The sequence below is a fragment of the Lissotriton vulgaris genome, chromosome 2_1, assembly GCF_964263255.1.
Source record: "Lissotriton vulgaris chromosome 2_1, aLisVul1.2, whole genome shotgun sequence".
In the NCBI taxonomy this organism is placed as follows: domain Eukaryota; kingdom Metazoa; phylum Chordata; class Amphibia; order Caudata; family Salamandridae; genus Lissotriton; species Lissotriton vulgaris.
The window spans coordinates 677,026,110-677,043,031 of NC_141687.1; positions in this window are offsets into that span (position 1 = coordinate 677,026,110).

Genomic DNA, 16,922 nt, shown 5'->3' on the forward strand with positions numbered 1-16,922 from the left:
GTCTGATGATGATGATGAAAACAAGTTACTTACCTGTAACTTCAGTTATCCAGTATTGGGGTATCTTTCATAGATTCAAATGCCTGAATCATTCCCCGTCGTCGAGGCGGGAGTCCCACGGTAAATAAAAAAGCAGTGCCAAAAGCACTTTGTAGTAGTAGGCCCTAGAAAAGGCCTGAGGCGTATATTATAGTAGCCTATCTACATCTTTATGCTAAAAAGACCAAAGTCTTTGCTCCAACCAATCAGTTTACAGCACCCTCTAGAACCTTCCCTGCAGAGCCAGCTCTCCTCAGATTTTCACCGCACGTCGTGGGTGAAGGGAGTCTCCCTGATCTCTGCTCAGTTTTTTCTTCAGTTTTACTTCTTTTTGGAGTTCAAGATCATACTTCATTTCTCTGACCCTGTTAAGGCAGTAATATGGCAGAATGGCAGTAAACAAGGTGATAGACTATATTTTATGTCTAACCTTTTCCTCAATAACTCTCACGTTCTGAGAGATGAGGCTATTATGGGTCAGAGACTTCAACCTGCCAATTCTGATGAGGATGATGAGAGGTCAAAGGGAGAAGTTGCGCCAGGAGCCTACTGAGGGCGCGCATAAAAGCCATAAGATTCGCCTTGAGTCTTTATAGGCACTTCTCGCAGAGGATTCAACTCCCTTTTCTTCCCTGACACTGCATCAGGGAAGTCCACTTGACCTGACATTAGGAGTATATAACGTAACTCCATGTCTACTATTACTGCCTTACCTTTGTAATCCTCATCTATTATGATCGTCGACGACGGCCTTATCTTCGATGGTCGTCTACGATGACCTTCTTCTACGAGATGGCCTCATCTACGATGGTCGTCGACGACCGTCTCATCTACGGTGGTTGTCGACGACGGCCTCGTCTACGACGGTCGTCGACGACGGCTTCGTCTACGACGGCCTCGTCTACGATGGTCGTCGACGACCGGCCTCGTCTATGACGGTCGTCGTCGACGGGCCTCGTCTATGACGGTCGTCGACGACGGGCCTCGTCTACGACGGTCATCGACGACGGGCCTCGTCTACGACGGTCGTCGACGATGACAAAATTTGTCTACGACGGACGGTCGTTGACGACGGCCTCATCTAAGGTGATCGTCTATGCCTGATCTTTGATAGTGTCATCTACAATGGCAATGCCTAGCTACAACGGTCGTCTATGACTGCCTTATCAAGGTAGCCTCATATACATATGACCTCATTTGTGAATGGCCTATACTACACATGGCACCATCTATGAATAGTATCATCTATGGCTGGCCATAATTCTATTGCCTCATCTATGAGTGCCTCATCTACAGATGATATCACTTATGTTAACCTCATCTATGATGGTATTGCTATGACTGTCTTCTATGACAGCATCATTCTCTAGCAATGGCCTAGTCTACCAATGGCCTAGTCTACCAATGGCCTAGTCTAGCAATGGCCTAGTCTACCAATGACCTAGTCTACCAATGGCCTAGTCTACCAATGGCCTAGTCTACCAATGGCCTAGTCTACCAATGGCCTCGTTTACCAATGGCCTCGTTTACCAATGGCCTCGTTTACCAATGGCCTAGTCTACCAATAGCTTCGTCTATCAATGGCCTAGTCTACCAATGGCTTCGTCTATCAATGGCCTACTCTAACAATGGCATTGTATATCAATGGCCTTGTCTTTCAATGGCCTCGTCTACCAATGGCCTCATCTGCCAATGGCCTGATCTACCAATGGCCTCATCCACCGATGGCCTGATCTACCAATGGCCTCATCTACCGATGGCCTCTTCTACCAATGGTCTCACATTTGTGTTCCCCTCATCTACGGATGCCCTCACTTATGATTGCCTAATCCTCGATGGCATTGTATATGGCTGTCGTTTATGACAGCCTCGTCTAGGATGGTTGCTCATGACGGTTATCTATGACGTCGTTCTAGTCTGCATTAACCTGGCCTACATAACCATGTCTACGACAAAGTCTATGATGCGATTGGCTGCGATGGCTTCAGCCGTAACAGCATTATACATATATTTTTATTGTATTGGGCAGCAGCTAGATTTTGACTGCCAGCTACAGGCGAGCAAACAGAATATCTCCTTCATGGTTTTGAGAAGGTATGCAGGAAGTTTACGAGAGTAGTACCTATAATAGACTAAGTCTATTCCAGTGTTTCTGCGCATAGAACAGAAATGATGTGTACCTACTAGCAGTCCATCCGGTCTGATAGGCAACTGTTCGACCAAATTCAGTAATTTCACAGCCCACTCAACAGCAATCTAAAATCCTGCAATGCCTATTACCACACCGCCTGACAAAGAAGGATGTCGTCTGGACCTTATGGGGAAAAAGTTCTCTACTTTGACAGCGGCCTCTAGTAGAGCTGGCAATCCTTTATCCATGATCGGTTGTTATGACCGTCGAATATGGTTGGACATAACGAGTTTCAATGACCTCATTACTGAGGACCGAAGGCGGGATGCAGGAAAGATTCTGTTGGAAGGTGAACATGCTGCATCAAAACTTTAGATTGCGCCTTGAACATCGACAACACCAACCTCCGTCACTTAGCAGGGGAGGCAGGGCTTAGACGCCAGGGATGGCTTAAAGCCGCTACCTTAAGCCCTGAGCAAAGATTCTTGGCATGGCCTATGATGAAGAGTTTTTGGTTCGGTAAACATTTTAAAGAAGCCATTTTAGTTAAAAACCTGGCTCTGATACTGCACGATCATTAAGCACCCTTCAATATGGGCGCGGATCTTTCTGAGGAGCGAGATGAAGAGGTTTTCATCAAGAGGAGGAGCAGTATCAATCTCGGTACAGCCTTGCAGCCAGGCATCTTGCTGTAGATAGTCTGTCTAGTTTCTCCCGTCAGGGTGGTCGAAAGAGATTTAAGTATCAAGGCTGAGACGCTAACAGGAAGCCATGATCCCCACAGGGCTCAAATCATTTTACCCTTTTCTTGCGTGGGCCCGAAGATTTCAGGTTTTTGTTTACACATGACAGGGAACTATGGCAGACCAATGGGTTCTATACCTAGTATCCAATGGCCACTCCCTGGAATTTATCAAACAACCATATACTACTCCGCCCAGGGGTCCCCATAGTTTTCACAACAAATAAGTTATTTAAACAAATATTGTATGGCCTCTCTGCATGGAGAGGATGCAAATTTCTACATACCTGTCCACCCCAAACAGCACAAATATTTTCGCTTTCACGTGGCTGGCGCCCATTATAGGTGCGGAGTGCTCCCGTTTGGGCTGAGATCGTCACCAAGAGCCTTTCACGAAGTACTTGGTACCAGCTGCAGCAGCATTGAGATCTTGAGGAATGCAAGTATTCCCCTATCTTGACGAATGACTGCTCAGAGGTCCTGCAGAACACAAAACCAAGATTGCCACAGTAGATGTACCCATCTCGTCTTTTCTCTGGGGCGGATTCTCAACGACAGCAAATTGCAGTCTCAGTTCAAATGTTTGTTTCGTTCCGGAAGATGTGCTCTTCAACGATACATCTCATACCCTTAGCATGGCTCAAAATGAGACCTTTTCAGGAAGACAAACAATGGGTTCGTTCGACGATACCATCAAGGTTACGCTGTGCATGATAAATTATGTATATTGCTGGTCACAGACAGAGAATATAACCCAGTGTCACACGTTCCTGCAAACCATTCCAGGGTTAGTTTTAACGACTGATGCCTCCATGAAAGGATGGGGAGGTCATCGGCAGGATTTGCAGAATTCAAGGAAAATGGTCTCAAAGACAAAGACAACAGCAGATCAACAGGCTTGATCTCCACAATGCTGTTCTGTTCCCCCAAGCATTCCTCCTGAGGATTGAGGGTTCCTCTGTGCTAGTTCAAACCGACAATATCATCAGCATGTATTATATCAATAAACAAGGAGGAACTGAATCGGCTACACTCTCGCAAAAGGTTCAGGAATTGTGAGAAGGTGTCGCATTTCACAAGATTTCGAGAGCTGAACACGTCAGAGCTCTCCACAATGCTCTGAGCATGTCTCAGTCGGACTTTCACGAGTGGAAGCTGGGAAAGGGACAGGTGAACCCAGTGTTCCAAGTTTGGGTTAAGCCGGCACGGGATCTATTTGCGTTCAGAGAGAACAAGGAAGGCCGATATCATGCCAGCAGGTTCCCTTAATAGGGATCAAGAGGGAATGCCCTGTCCATGCAATGGTCAGAAGTTTGTGCATACGCTTTTTCCCCAATGCCATTGGTTCCGAAGGTGTTCTGCAAGATGAAGCTGGAAGGTTACCATCTGATTCCGATTGCGCCCCGTTGGCCGATATTGGTTCTCGGAATTTCTGCTATTGTTTACAGGCAAGCCCATTCGGCTACGGCCTGAGCCTACGATGTTGTCAGGGGACGGAGGCCAAGTGGTTCGTCCGGACCCACAGTCACTACACTTGCACGCACAGCTTATCATTTGTTAGAGTTCAAGGGCATCAGCGTTTCAAAGAACTGTTGTGAAACTTTGGCCAAATCTCGTACCCAAGGCACAATCAGGGCTTATCGCCTCAAATGGAAGCGATTTTGCGGTTGGTGTGAGGTGAATGCCATTCACTCAATTAGTTACTGCAGAACAAGTTCTCCATTATCTGCTCTTCTCGCCAAGTGTGGGCTTAGTTTTTTCATCGAACAAAATGCGTCTTCCAGATTTAGGAAATGTTAAAATTTTCTTTTTTCTGCTCTTCGGCACTTGCCGAACAGTTTATGAAAGGGTTTTTCCGAGCCTTCTCTCCAGTGCGAGCACCCTCCCAGAATGGGAACTAGGCATTGCTAGCGCAGTTAATGCAGTGTACATTTGAGCTGATCCATTAACCAGATCTCAAATTCCTCACCTGGAAAATTACCCTTTTACTGGCTCTTACCTCTGGAAAAAAGGGTTCGTGAGATCCAAGCTTTCACTATAAAGGAACCCCTCAATTTTACATTTTCCTCGGAACTATGTAACCCTTTGGACAAATCCCAGGTCCATTCCTAGGGTACCAACACAATTTCACTCTAACGAACCGGTAAGATTAAAGACATTCTTTCCGGATCCGTCTCCTCCAGCTGAAAGAGTAATACACTGGCTGGAGGTTTAACGCTGTTTAAGATTCTAACTACAGAAAACTAAGGATATCAGCTGGATCTTAGGGCAATATGCTGGGTCCTCTCCACGCAACAGTGAGAAAGCACTGGGTCTGATGATGATGATACATCAAATCCTCTACCTGCAACGATGAGGATATGCTGGTTCTGACTAACGCAAAAGCACAGATGGACTGGTTCAGATGAGGATGCGTGGATTCTAGATGTAGAAGCACATTCAAACTAACTTCCTTGGCAGGGCAGACTCACAGCTTGCAGACTCCAGCTGAAGGTGGTGCAGCTCTTTGATATCCCTGAGACTTGGGAACAGGAGGCAAATCAGAAAGTCCTTGGAGTCCCTCTGGGTTGAGGCCTCACCTAGGCAGGAGAGAAGGAGGTAAACGGGCAGCTCAGCATGGCAAGAGCTCAGCAAGGCAAAGTTGAGCAAAACAGCAGTCCAGCAGAGAAGCAGTCCTTTCATTAATAAAGCAGCTCTTCTTCCTGGCATAGTAGTCACAGGTCAAGAAGTGTACTGATTTGACAGTTCTAGAGGTCCAGTACTCACATCTAGTGGTGCCTTCGAAGTGGGGAAGACTTCAAAGCAAGTTTTGAAATGCACATCGGTCTGCCTTCCTGTCCTGGCTTTATACTATGGGGGGGTAATCAACTCCTCCCTCCCATCCTGCTGACGATAGCCGATCTGCATACAGATGACCACTCAGGTACACCTACTCTTCCTTTGTGTGGGCCTGTCCAGAGAGAATGCAGCATGCCAACTATCATCCACCCCAGATGTGTATTCCAGAGACAAGCAAAAGGCACACAATTGTTAAGTAAGTAAATGCCAACATTCTAAAAGTGACTTTTGCTAAACTGGAATTTAAAATCCAACTTCATTATAGGTTGTCTTTTAAAATTGTGAGTTCAGTGACACTCAACTCGAAAAGTCTATCTCTTCATAATTGGGAGTTACACTTAAAATATATAATATGGTAATCCCAACTGTATCTCATGAGAGGGATTGGACTTGCAGTAGTGAAAAATGAAATTTGGAGGATCAGAGTCCAAAACCAGCAAAACAAGGCCCGTAAAATGGAGGGAGGCAGGCAAAACTTTGGGAGAAGAAGACCATAAGGCTGCCAGGCATAACAGCAGGCATATTCTTTCCACCTTTGTCTCTCATTGAGAAGCTCTCATCAACAACTTTAGGCTTTTAGATTGGATTCTGCACTACGGGCAAAAAAGTAGGCGTGGGTTGAACTCACTGAGTTTCACTCCCATATTCTGGAGGCCTGTGCCACACGGCAATTGGTGGAATTCGGCCAGAACTCTGTGTTAAAGGGTAACGCTGAGTGGCCAAAATTCTGCCAATTCCTGAGACAGAATTGAACATTCTGCCCACCCGTACAAATAGTCCAAGCAAAATCTTGGCAGCTAGATGTGTTGTGCTGTGGGAGTTGAAAATTGAAATGCTACTGCAGTTTCTAGTATGCTTATCAGGAAGAGAAAGATACAGGGGTGTGTGGCCATCAGGGACACCTGAAGAAAACATCTTCTTCCTGGATGTTGGGAGAGACCGAGAGCGACACATTTCAGGCCATGAAGGAAGCCCATCCCCTCCCGGACATGGCAATGGAGTACTTTGAGCTTGTGGTAGATGCCAGCCTTCAGAGCAGTCCTTATGCAAATCGGCAGGGATGTCAAACAGGCTGTCTTCACATTCACCAACAAAGCCCTCATGGAGACAGAGAAACAATACACCCACATAGGAAAAGAAGCCCTTGCCATAAAGTTGGGTTGCCATTATGTTGTTGTGGATCACAAACCACTCACTTCTCTATTTGCTGGAATGGCACTGCACCCCCCAATCATACCTGGCGTGTGGTGTTCCGAACAGTGGCCTAAACCTTCCTCGGGTCATTGATGTTGGATGATTGGAGCTTGTCTTCATGGGAAAGTCTGCCTTTGTTGTTTTTGGGTTGCCAATCCAGAGTGGCTTCCATGTCTGGTGTTTCAGGTGTCCACTCACGTGTGTGGGATATTGTACAGCATGGCGCCCTCTGAAAAAGATGTCTGCTGATGCCCTTTTTGTAGTGCTGTGGGGTATACACCAATACACACCGAGTGCAGTGTGGATCTCCCGTTCTATATTAGCTTGCTGGTTGCTTTGTTTAGGGTGTGCATCAGCCTCTCAACTTCACCATAGGCTTGAGGCCAATGGGGTTTGATCTTTGTGTAAGTTATTGCAAGGCAAGCCATGTAGTCTTGGCTCTGGAATGGTGGGCTGTTGTCACTGTTGATAGGGAAAAAAGCATTGAAGATGTAGAGTATCTTATCAAGGCACTTCCTTGTATGGTCAAATGTGGTGCTTGAATGCACTTTAAAAATCATGAATCTAGATTGTGGCTCCCATCTGGTAGTGAGCCAAGTCCATGCAGATGTGCCAGAGGCTTGTCTGTAATTATGGGGGGAGGTCAGTCCATAGGGTTGCAATGCTAGGACCAGTGGCAGTGGGCAGCAAGGGCGCCAATCTCTGTGCCCAGAATGGGGAACCACACCTTCCAACTTTAGTCTTGGTGTCACCTAGCTGTCTAGTATGGGCCAGGGTTAAGTCTTTTGGTTACAGGGTGCTGGGTATCATTAGACAGTGCCCCTGTAGAAGAATTCCTTGATCTGTGATACTCACTTTGTGTTGGATATTCCAGAGAGTGGAGAGGTCATGCTGAGTGATGCTATCATGCAGTCTTAGGTTGAGTAGAAGTATTTACATCACCCGGACATCATTGCCTTCACTGCCTCCATGGCCTTTTGGAAGCATGTGTCCAAGCGACATCCTGGAGGGCCAGTGACCTCGGGCAAAGAGTGGGGTGGGCATACTTGTCAGCATCTGACAGAGTGTTGCTGGTGCAGGTGGCTTTATGGCAAGGGCTTCTTTTTCTATGTGTGTGTATTGTTTCTCTGTCTCCATGGGGGCTTTGTTGGCGAATGTGAAGGAAACTTGTTTGTTGCACTCGCCTTGGTGCATGAGAACTGCTTCGAGGGCTGGCATCTACCAGAAGCTTGAAGTCCTTTGCAAGGTTGAAATAAAAAATACTCTATTTTTTATTGTGGTGTCATGTTGAAGGGTGTCAACATGGGGAGAAACATTGCTATATACTTGATGTAATCATGGAAATTCTAGCTGATGATATCCTGAGTTCAGTTCAAGCTTAGAAAACCACGTAGATCCATTAATGCCCCACGATCTGTTCACCAATCATGGGAACAATGTGGCTTTCTTGTCTGTTTGCCTTGTTGGGAAGGAGCAGATCTATGCAGATAAGAATGCAACGAGGCTGCTTGGCATTGTTGGCTACTACCATGGTGAACTTCCACTAGGTGGGACCCGACAGCTTCTCAATGGACCCGGTGTCTTCCAGTTTCATCAGCTTCGCTTCAACTGCCGGACAGAGGTGGAATTAGACCCTCTGGTGTCGTAGTGTGACAGGGCAGACTGTGGGATCTATGTGCTGGAGAATATAGATCTCTTGAGATTCCCAAGGCCTGTGAAAAGGTGAGAAAAATCATTGACATGATTAGTAAAATTGCGCACAGTAGCATTGTAGAGGACCATGTGAAGATGCTCTACTGTGTCACAACTGAGATGTGTCTCTGAGTTTGATGAATTAATGAAGTGTGGTAAATCTATCTTTTGTGGGAGACAGAGCAGGCGAACATTCCCACTGGCTGGATGAACTATGTGCAACCATAGGTGAATGTTTTACTGCGGTGGGCTGCAACATGGGGCAAGTGAGGAAGGAGAGATACTAAGACAGGCAGGTGACGTTATCAGAGGAGTCTGTATAGATCAGACAGGCGATTTGTGGGCTTCCGATTGTGACTTGATATGTCCAGGTTCAAGGGTGTAGCACAGCAGGGATATTTCATTGTCTTCTTCCTCTGCAATCAGGCTGCTGGGGTATCGAGGGGCGAGTACCTCATCAGCATTGGATTGCTGGGCCAATTCAACAGTTCGCACTCCTTGGAGACATGAAGTGCTGAGCCCTGGGAGGCTGTTGGTCTGCGGCCTCCACAGCAGACTTTGGCAAAGTGGTTGACATTCTGGCATAGCGAGAAGGTTTTACCTCTTGCAGGGCACTCCTGTAGGGAGTGTGGTGTGGACCCACATAAGCTACAGGTGTCTAGTCAGTGGAGGTGTGGGCATGGACTGACAAGGAGACCCTCTTGAGATAGCAGCTGTTGTTTCTGACCAAACAGGCCCCGGAGCAGGTTCAGGAGTTGTGGAATGTTTGTGGAACGCCATTTCAATCTGGTCGGCCTGGTCATTGGTAATTTTGTGGGATCATACAAGAGTGAGGATGTCATCCAGTGGCATGTTGGGGCACATGAGGATGTTGCATCAGAGGGCAGTAGAGCCACAACCTTGAAGGATTTTGGCTCATACTTCCTTGACCGTGTCTTCAGCAGTTCATTTACTAGCGAGTTCCTGCAGATGAGCAGAGAAGAGGTCAATAGAATAACATTCATGCTGCTGAGCCTGGCGGAGCTTGAACCTTTCAAAATAGGGGTCTGTTAGAAAAGAGAAGTCTCATTTATAAGGCCTCTAGTGGCCCTTTTGCACTGACAGAGCATCACTTTTTTGTCGCTCAGGTGGTGCAATGAGCCGCAGCATGTTTACAACGCCTCCCAAAACCATGTTAGATTCTGCAGCACACATAGAAAGAGCAAAACACCCTGCGTGATTGTTTTGGAGAAGGAAGGTTTTCCGTCCTGCACAGAAACAAACACCTTACAAAGCAGGCACCCTTGCACCATGGTGCAAGGGTGCCGGCATTGGTGCGTGTCAGCCCATTGTGCACCAGCGCAGGAGAATAGGACAGGAATGCACCATATCTCATAGATATGGTGCATTACTGCCATTTTATTTTGATACAGGACAGCACTGCCCTAAGCCAAAACCACAAACCTAGTCAGGATAAACTAGACACACACTCTAAATTAACCTGTGTCAGCCTCTGGCAGCAGGACAGAGAGAGAACCTCTGGCAAGGGTAGGGCTCACAGATGGCAGAGTCCAGCAGCACCATCAGGATTGCAGAGAGTCTTTTGTTTCCCTGGACAGTTCAGCAAAGCAGAGAAGCAGTTCCTCAGAACAGTCAGTAAAAACAAAGTGGCAATCATTACAGCTCAAATCAAAGAGCCAGCAGTTCTGAAGGGTCTGACTCTACCTTAGGAAAAACATAATCTTTTTATAAAACATTTACCCACCTGGGTTACCCCTTGGTCGCCTGCTTCATCATTGGGTCCATCCCTTTCCGCTGCGGAATGGGATGTGCTACGTTCTGCTGATTACATGGGAGCACTTTGAGTGATTATAAAAGGACAGAAGAGAAGATAGATTTGAAGGGAGGAGTGGGTGGTGGATGGTGAAGTCTTTTAAAAAATATGTGGCTAGTAAGTTTTGTTCTTTATTCTGACCTGCAGTCGGTATGGTTAAAAGCAGGGCTACAGACTTCACTCTCCACCGAAGGCACCATGAAGCAATAGCAGAAACTCGATAATATCTCGATAAAATGATCGCAAGGTAGATGGTATAAGGATACACACCTTCTACTAAACATGCATTAAAATAGGTGTATATTATATGACCTTAGGAGTGGAACCAGGCAATCACAACAGTAGTGCTTTGCTTAGGCCCTGAAGAATAGCCAGGAGAAGGAATATAGGAGTAGGGCTAGTAACATGTCCACCTTTTAGGAGGTAGGAACATTACCCCTTCTCTCCTATAGAATCCCCCATACCGACTAGGGGTCAGAATAAAGAACCAAAGTTACTAGCAAGGTATTTTTAAAACAACTTCACCATACACCCCCTGACTTTGAGGGGTGGATGTGTTATTGTGTTATAAACCTGCTTTGGAGGACGCACCCAGCTTTTTCCGCTCACTCCTCCCTATTTTGACACAGATCATTACAGCACAGCACTTTTTACGCCAGCAGAGTTCTTCCCAGGTCAAGTCCTGTACTGATTTTATAGGGTCAGACCCCAGGTACTTATACCCAAACCTGCCTTCGTTGTATGGGTGACTTCAAAGAAACTTGCTGAAGTGGTCAAAGATTACTTTCAACCCAGGCCTGTCTGCCACGCTAGCTTTGGGGGGTGAATCAGTTCTTATGTGTATACAGGACACTACCAATTGAATTGTCAGTGTCAGCCCCAAACAGGGACTTGTAAACTGAACATGCCAATCAGGCATACACCAATGTTGCCATGTTTAGGGGAGAACAAAGCGATATAAAAGGGGATGATGGACGGAGCGTTCGAGTAAATCAAACACTCACCCACAGTCAACTGATCTGGGTTTAATCCATCGCCATTCTTTAGCTCACTCAGCCACCCCAGTTCAGACATGGCCATATGCAAATCAGTCTGACCATGTGCCTCATTGGAACAGTCCATCCTGAACTGCCAAGCCATGTCTTCCCTGGACTGGAAACAAGCATCCTGGGACCGGTTTCAGATTCATAGTCCTCATCAGCCAGGCTATCTTGAATCCAGTGGCCACGTGAGCAAGGGACTCACGTCTGAGCATACCCTGCCAACTTAGGGCGAACAAAGGGATACAAAAGGGGATGATGGACGGAGCGTTCGAGCAAATCAAACACTCACCCCCAGTCAACAGATCTGGGTATAATCCATCACCATTCTTTAGCTCACTCAGCCACCCCAGTTCAGACATGGCCATATGCAAATCCGTCTGACCCTGTGCCTCATGGGAACAGTCCAGCCCGAACTGCCAAGCCATGTCTTCCCTGGCCAGGAAACAAGCATCCTGGGTCTGGTTTCGGATTCATAATCCTCATCAGCCAGGCTATCTTGAATCCAGTGGCCAAGTGAGCAAGGGACTCACGTCTGAGCATATCCTGCCAACTTAGGGCGAACAAAGCGATACAAAAGGGGTTGATGGACGGAGCGTTCGAGCAAATCAAACACCCACCCCCAGTAAACTGATCTGGGTTTAATACATCACCATTCTTTAGCTCACTCAGCCACCCCAGTTCAGACATGGCCATATGCAAATTAGTCTGACCCTGTGCCTCATGGGAACTGTCCAGCCCGAACTGCCAAGCCATGTCTTCCCTGGACCGGAAACAAGCATCCTGGGACTGGTTTCGGATTCATAATCCTCATCAGCCAGGCTATCTTGAATCCAGTGGCCAAGTGAGCAAGGGACTCACGTCTGAGCTTACCCTGCCAACTTAGGGAGAACAAAGCGATACAAAAGGGGATGATGGACGGAGCGTTCGAGCAAATCAAACACTCACCTCCAGTCAACTAATCTGGTATTAATCCATCCACATTCTTTTTTTTTTTTTAATTTTTTTATTATTGCAGGAAGAACATCATCATTCAAAACAAAAAAATTATATACAATCTTTCATTTAACAGCTAAAGCAGGGGATAAACCAATATAGTTTCAAAAATGCTTTTCAGAAAACCATAGTTAGAACATTAGATTTAACACTGGCCTGTAAACATGATTATAGTTCAAAGCAAACGAAGGTTCCCCAAATTTTTTCTTTCTTTTTCAAGGCATTCGGTCCTCTAAGTCTTGCTAAGGAAAGTTCCATAACATTAATTTCGTTTATCAAGCTCCACCATTCCATTACGCTTGGAGGATCTTTTAAGATCCAGGATCTGGCTATGACTAGCCTTGCACAAGCATATACAATTGTTAATAAATCCCTACATTGACTATGGTTGTCTTGAATATCAAGTAAGATCAGTTGTGGCGATATCGGCGGATAATTAATTTTTTTCTTCAGCAGAGCATCAGTTATTCCTTTCCAAAATATAGATAGCTTCGGACATAAAACCAACATATGTTCGATGCCAGCTGCATCCATATCACATTTCGGACATTTAGTACGATCGTTAGTCTGGTTACCACATGTCCAACTAGCTATTCTCTGTGGAGTATAGTATAGCTGGGTTACTGTTCGATATTGCTGGAGCCTTAAATTTGAGGATTGAACAACCCGGTTTATTTGACATAATGAAGCTGAGATCTGTTTAGGGTTAATGTTGACTCCTAGTCTAGTCGACCATTTAGCCGCTAGATTCCCACAGTCATCCCGTTTGTTTGCAGTCAGATAACCATAGCTTAGGCTTATAAGTGATTTAACTTTATCTGAATAGAGACATATTAAAGTGTCCGAGTGTGATACTTCTACAATCCTCATCTTACGAAGTAAAAAGTCCCTGATTTGGATATATTTAAAATACATGTCTTCATTTAATTGAAATATAAGCCTAAGTATGCCAAAATCTAACAAACCATTTGGGCCATAAAGGTCTCCCAGAGTAGTAATTCCATGCATAGCCCATATCTTCCCTACACCGTCTAAAAAAATACCAGGTAGCCCAGGATTGCCCCACAGTCTAAGCTCGGCATTATAGTAAGAAATTCTTTCTAAAGTCATAATTTGGTCCCAGATTTTCTTGATATGTCTCGCTGTCTTGAATTTAACTCTTTTGAAATAGTTAGGATCGTGTGCACGAAATAAGAATTGGTTGCAGTCAGGTCCCAGCATGTAATGGTGGTAGAATAGGGAACTATCGTTTTTCAGCAAGCTTCGAATACGTAAAAAAAAAGTAGCAAAATAATATAATCTAAAATCAGGAAACATCAAGCCTCCCTTTTCAATAGGTAGCTTCAATAATTTGATAGATCTGCGAGCTTTTTTATAGCCCCACACAAAATTGCTACAGATGCCTTCTAGTTTCTTAAAGAAAAGTTTGTTAATTTGTAAAGGGATTGATCTAAATAAATAAAGAAGTTTGGGCAAAAACTTCATTTTAATTAAGTTAATTCGCCCCACTAGGCTAAGCGGAATCGTGTGCCATTTTTTTAGAAGTGATGTGATTTCCTTTAACATGGAGTCATAATTCATAGTTATCACCTTTTCTATATTGGCTGCCAACTTAATTCCAAGGTAAGTTGCGCTTTGGCATAAACCCAAGATTGGTTCCGAAGGTTTGTGATTAGCAATAACTTGTGTCTTGCTTACGTTAAGTTTATAGCCAGACACATCTCCGAAGTTTTCAGCCTCTTGTATTATTGCCGGAATTGCTGTAGCCAAATCGGTAGTGTATATTGCTATATCATCTGCATAGGCAGTTATCTTCAGATTTTTACCCCCGTGTTGTGCAGGTGTGATACTATCCTGAGCTGTTAATGCATTTAAAAAAGGCTCCAAAGATATTGCAAAAAGTAGAGGGGACAGAGGGCAACCTTGCCTTGTTCCCCTCTCTATCAGAAACGTGGGTGACTCCGTTCTACCATAGCTGATCTTTGCCCGAGGTGCATCATAGAGTGAGCATATCCAATCAAAATAAGGGCCCACAATACCAATCTTCTTCAACACCTCCCACAAGAACTCCCACCCCACTCGGTCGAATGCCTTTTCCGCATCTAACATCACCATCCCGAGTGGGGTGAGAGTAGTTGAGGCAACATCAAAGGCAGTGATTGCCATATTTACATGGGCTGTGGTATCTCTCCCGGTCACAAAGCCGTGTTGCTGGGAGTTAACTAAGACTGGCATTATGGGGGCTAAACGTTTAGCCAGGATTTTGGCAAATATTTTTACGTCTGAATTGATCAAAGAAATCGGCCGATAAGAGCCGCATTCTTCCGGGGGTTTATTTTTCTTTAAAAAGAAAACTATTTTTGCAATTTTCCAAGACGTAGGAGCCATTCTAGTCTCAGTTATAGAGTCCATCACTGTTTCCAGAAGAGGGAGTAGCTCTTGTGCGCATACTTTGTATAGCTCTATAGGCAAGCTATCCTCACCTGCCGCTTTGCCAGAGGGTAGGGCGAATGTTGCTTCATTTATTTCAGACATGGTTATTTTGGAGTTAAGCTGATGCACAGCTTGAGTGTCTATAGGTGTGGGCATATACTCGTCAAGGTACTGAAGAATTTTAGCAGTAGTGGGGACATTGTCAGGTGTGTATAGTTTGCGATAGTATTTAGTAAATTGGTCAAGGATCTGATCTGTTTGTTCATAATTGTATAGATCAGTGCCTTTAATTTGTTTAATCCTGGTTCTAGCTTTCTTATCCGCAACTTTGTATGCAAGAACTTTGCCAATTCTGTCCCCTCCCTCATATTGAGCGAATTTATATTTATGGATTTTAGCACTGTACCCTTCTCTTAATGACTTTTTGACGGTAGATTGTAATTTTAGCAGCTCCATCCTTAATAGTTCAATATTTGATGTTTTTTGAATGACAGCTTCTGCTAACTGTTGCTCTACCCGCAAAATATTAGAAATAGTTATGTTAGTTTCTCTACGACTTTCAGCATTTTTCCTATAAATATACTGTTGGGCAAAGCCCCTAATGGTGCACTTACAAGCATCCCAGACTGTATTTATTTGAGCAGTGTTGATGTTTAATTCTATATATTCTTTAATATGTTCCTTTAAAAGTAAAACAAATTGTAAGTCACTAAACAAATACCTTGGAAATGTAAAGAGTCGTGCACCCGGACTTTGGTCAGTAATTCTAAGTTCCATTAATATCGGGTTGTGATCCGAGGTCACCCTCGGGCATAGTTCTATAGTGCAATTTTCTATTATATGATCAGAAGCCCATACCATATCAATTCTAGAGCAAGATCGATGAGGCGCAGAATAATAAGTAAAACCAGCTAATTTTGGATGTTTTGAGCGCCATATATCTTTTAAGTTGTGGATTCTGCCCAACTCCGTAATAGCTGCCCTAACCTTACGCATCCTCTTAGCACTGCCTAAACCAGTAGTGTCTATTTTATAGTCCATTGCGCAATTGAAATCACCCATTACCAAAATTTCCCCCTCCCACTCCAATAGCTCGATGTTTAGCTGCTCATACAATTTCGGATCATCAATATTAGGCCCATAAATCAAACACAGAACAAATTTCTTAATTTCCAATTGAACTTGCGCAATCGCCCATCTGCCCCGTACATCAGAAACAGTTTTAATAATTTCCATCGGTGAACCTTTCTGTTTAAGTATAGCAACTCCACGAATCGAAGCTCCTAAAGAGGAGCAAACAACCAAACCATAGCCCATTTGAGACAATAGTTTTCTATCTTGGTAACTAATGTGAGTTTCAGACATAAATACTAAATGAGGCTTATACATGTCCAACTCCTCTTGTACTAATTTTCTTTTCTGTTTGTTATTGAGGCCAGCAACATTCCAAACTAGAAATCTAATTTTGGACATTTCCTATAATCATACAATTGTCTGTCCTCTGCACAAAACATATTATTAATACAAACAGATCTGATTTGTAAACATCTGAACAATTCTGCCTTCCTGCAAAAAAAGATTTTCTCCCCTTTTTTTTTCCCCCAACCCAGAACTCCACCCAACCCTCCTCCCTCCCCTTCTTCTCCCTCCCACTCTCCTACCCAAACTTCATCCACATTCTTTAGCTCACGCAGCCACCCCAGTTCAGACATGGCCATATGCAAATCAGTCTGACCCTGTGCCTCATGGGAACAGTCCAGCCTGAACCTCCAAGCCATGTCTTCCCTGGACCGGAAAGAAGCTTCCTGGGACCGGTTTCGGATTCATAATCCTCATCAGCCAGGCTATCTTGAATCCAGTGGCCAAGTGAGCAAGGGACTCACATCTGAGCATACCCTGCCAACTTAGGGCGAACAAAGCGATACAAAAGGCCATGATGGACGGAGCGTTCGAGCAATTCAAACACCCACCCCCAGTCAACTGATCTGGGTTTAATCCATCACC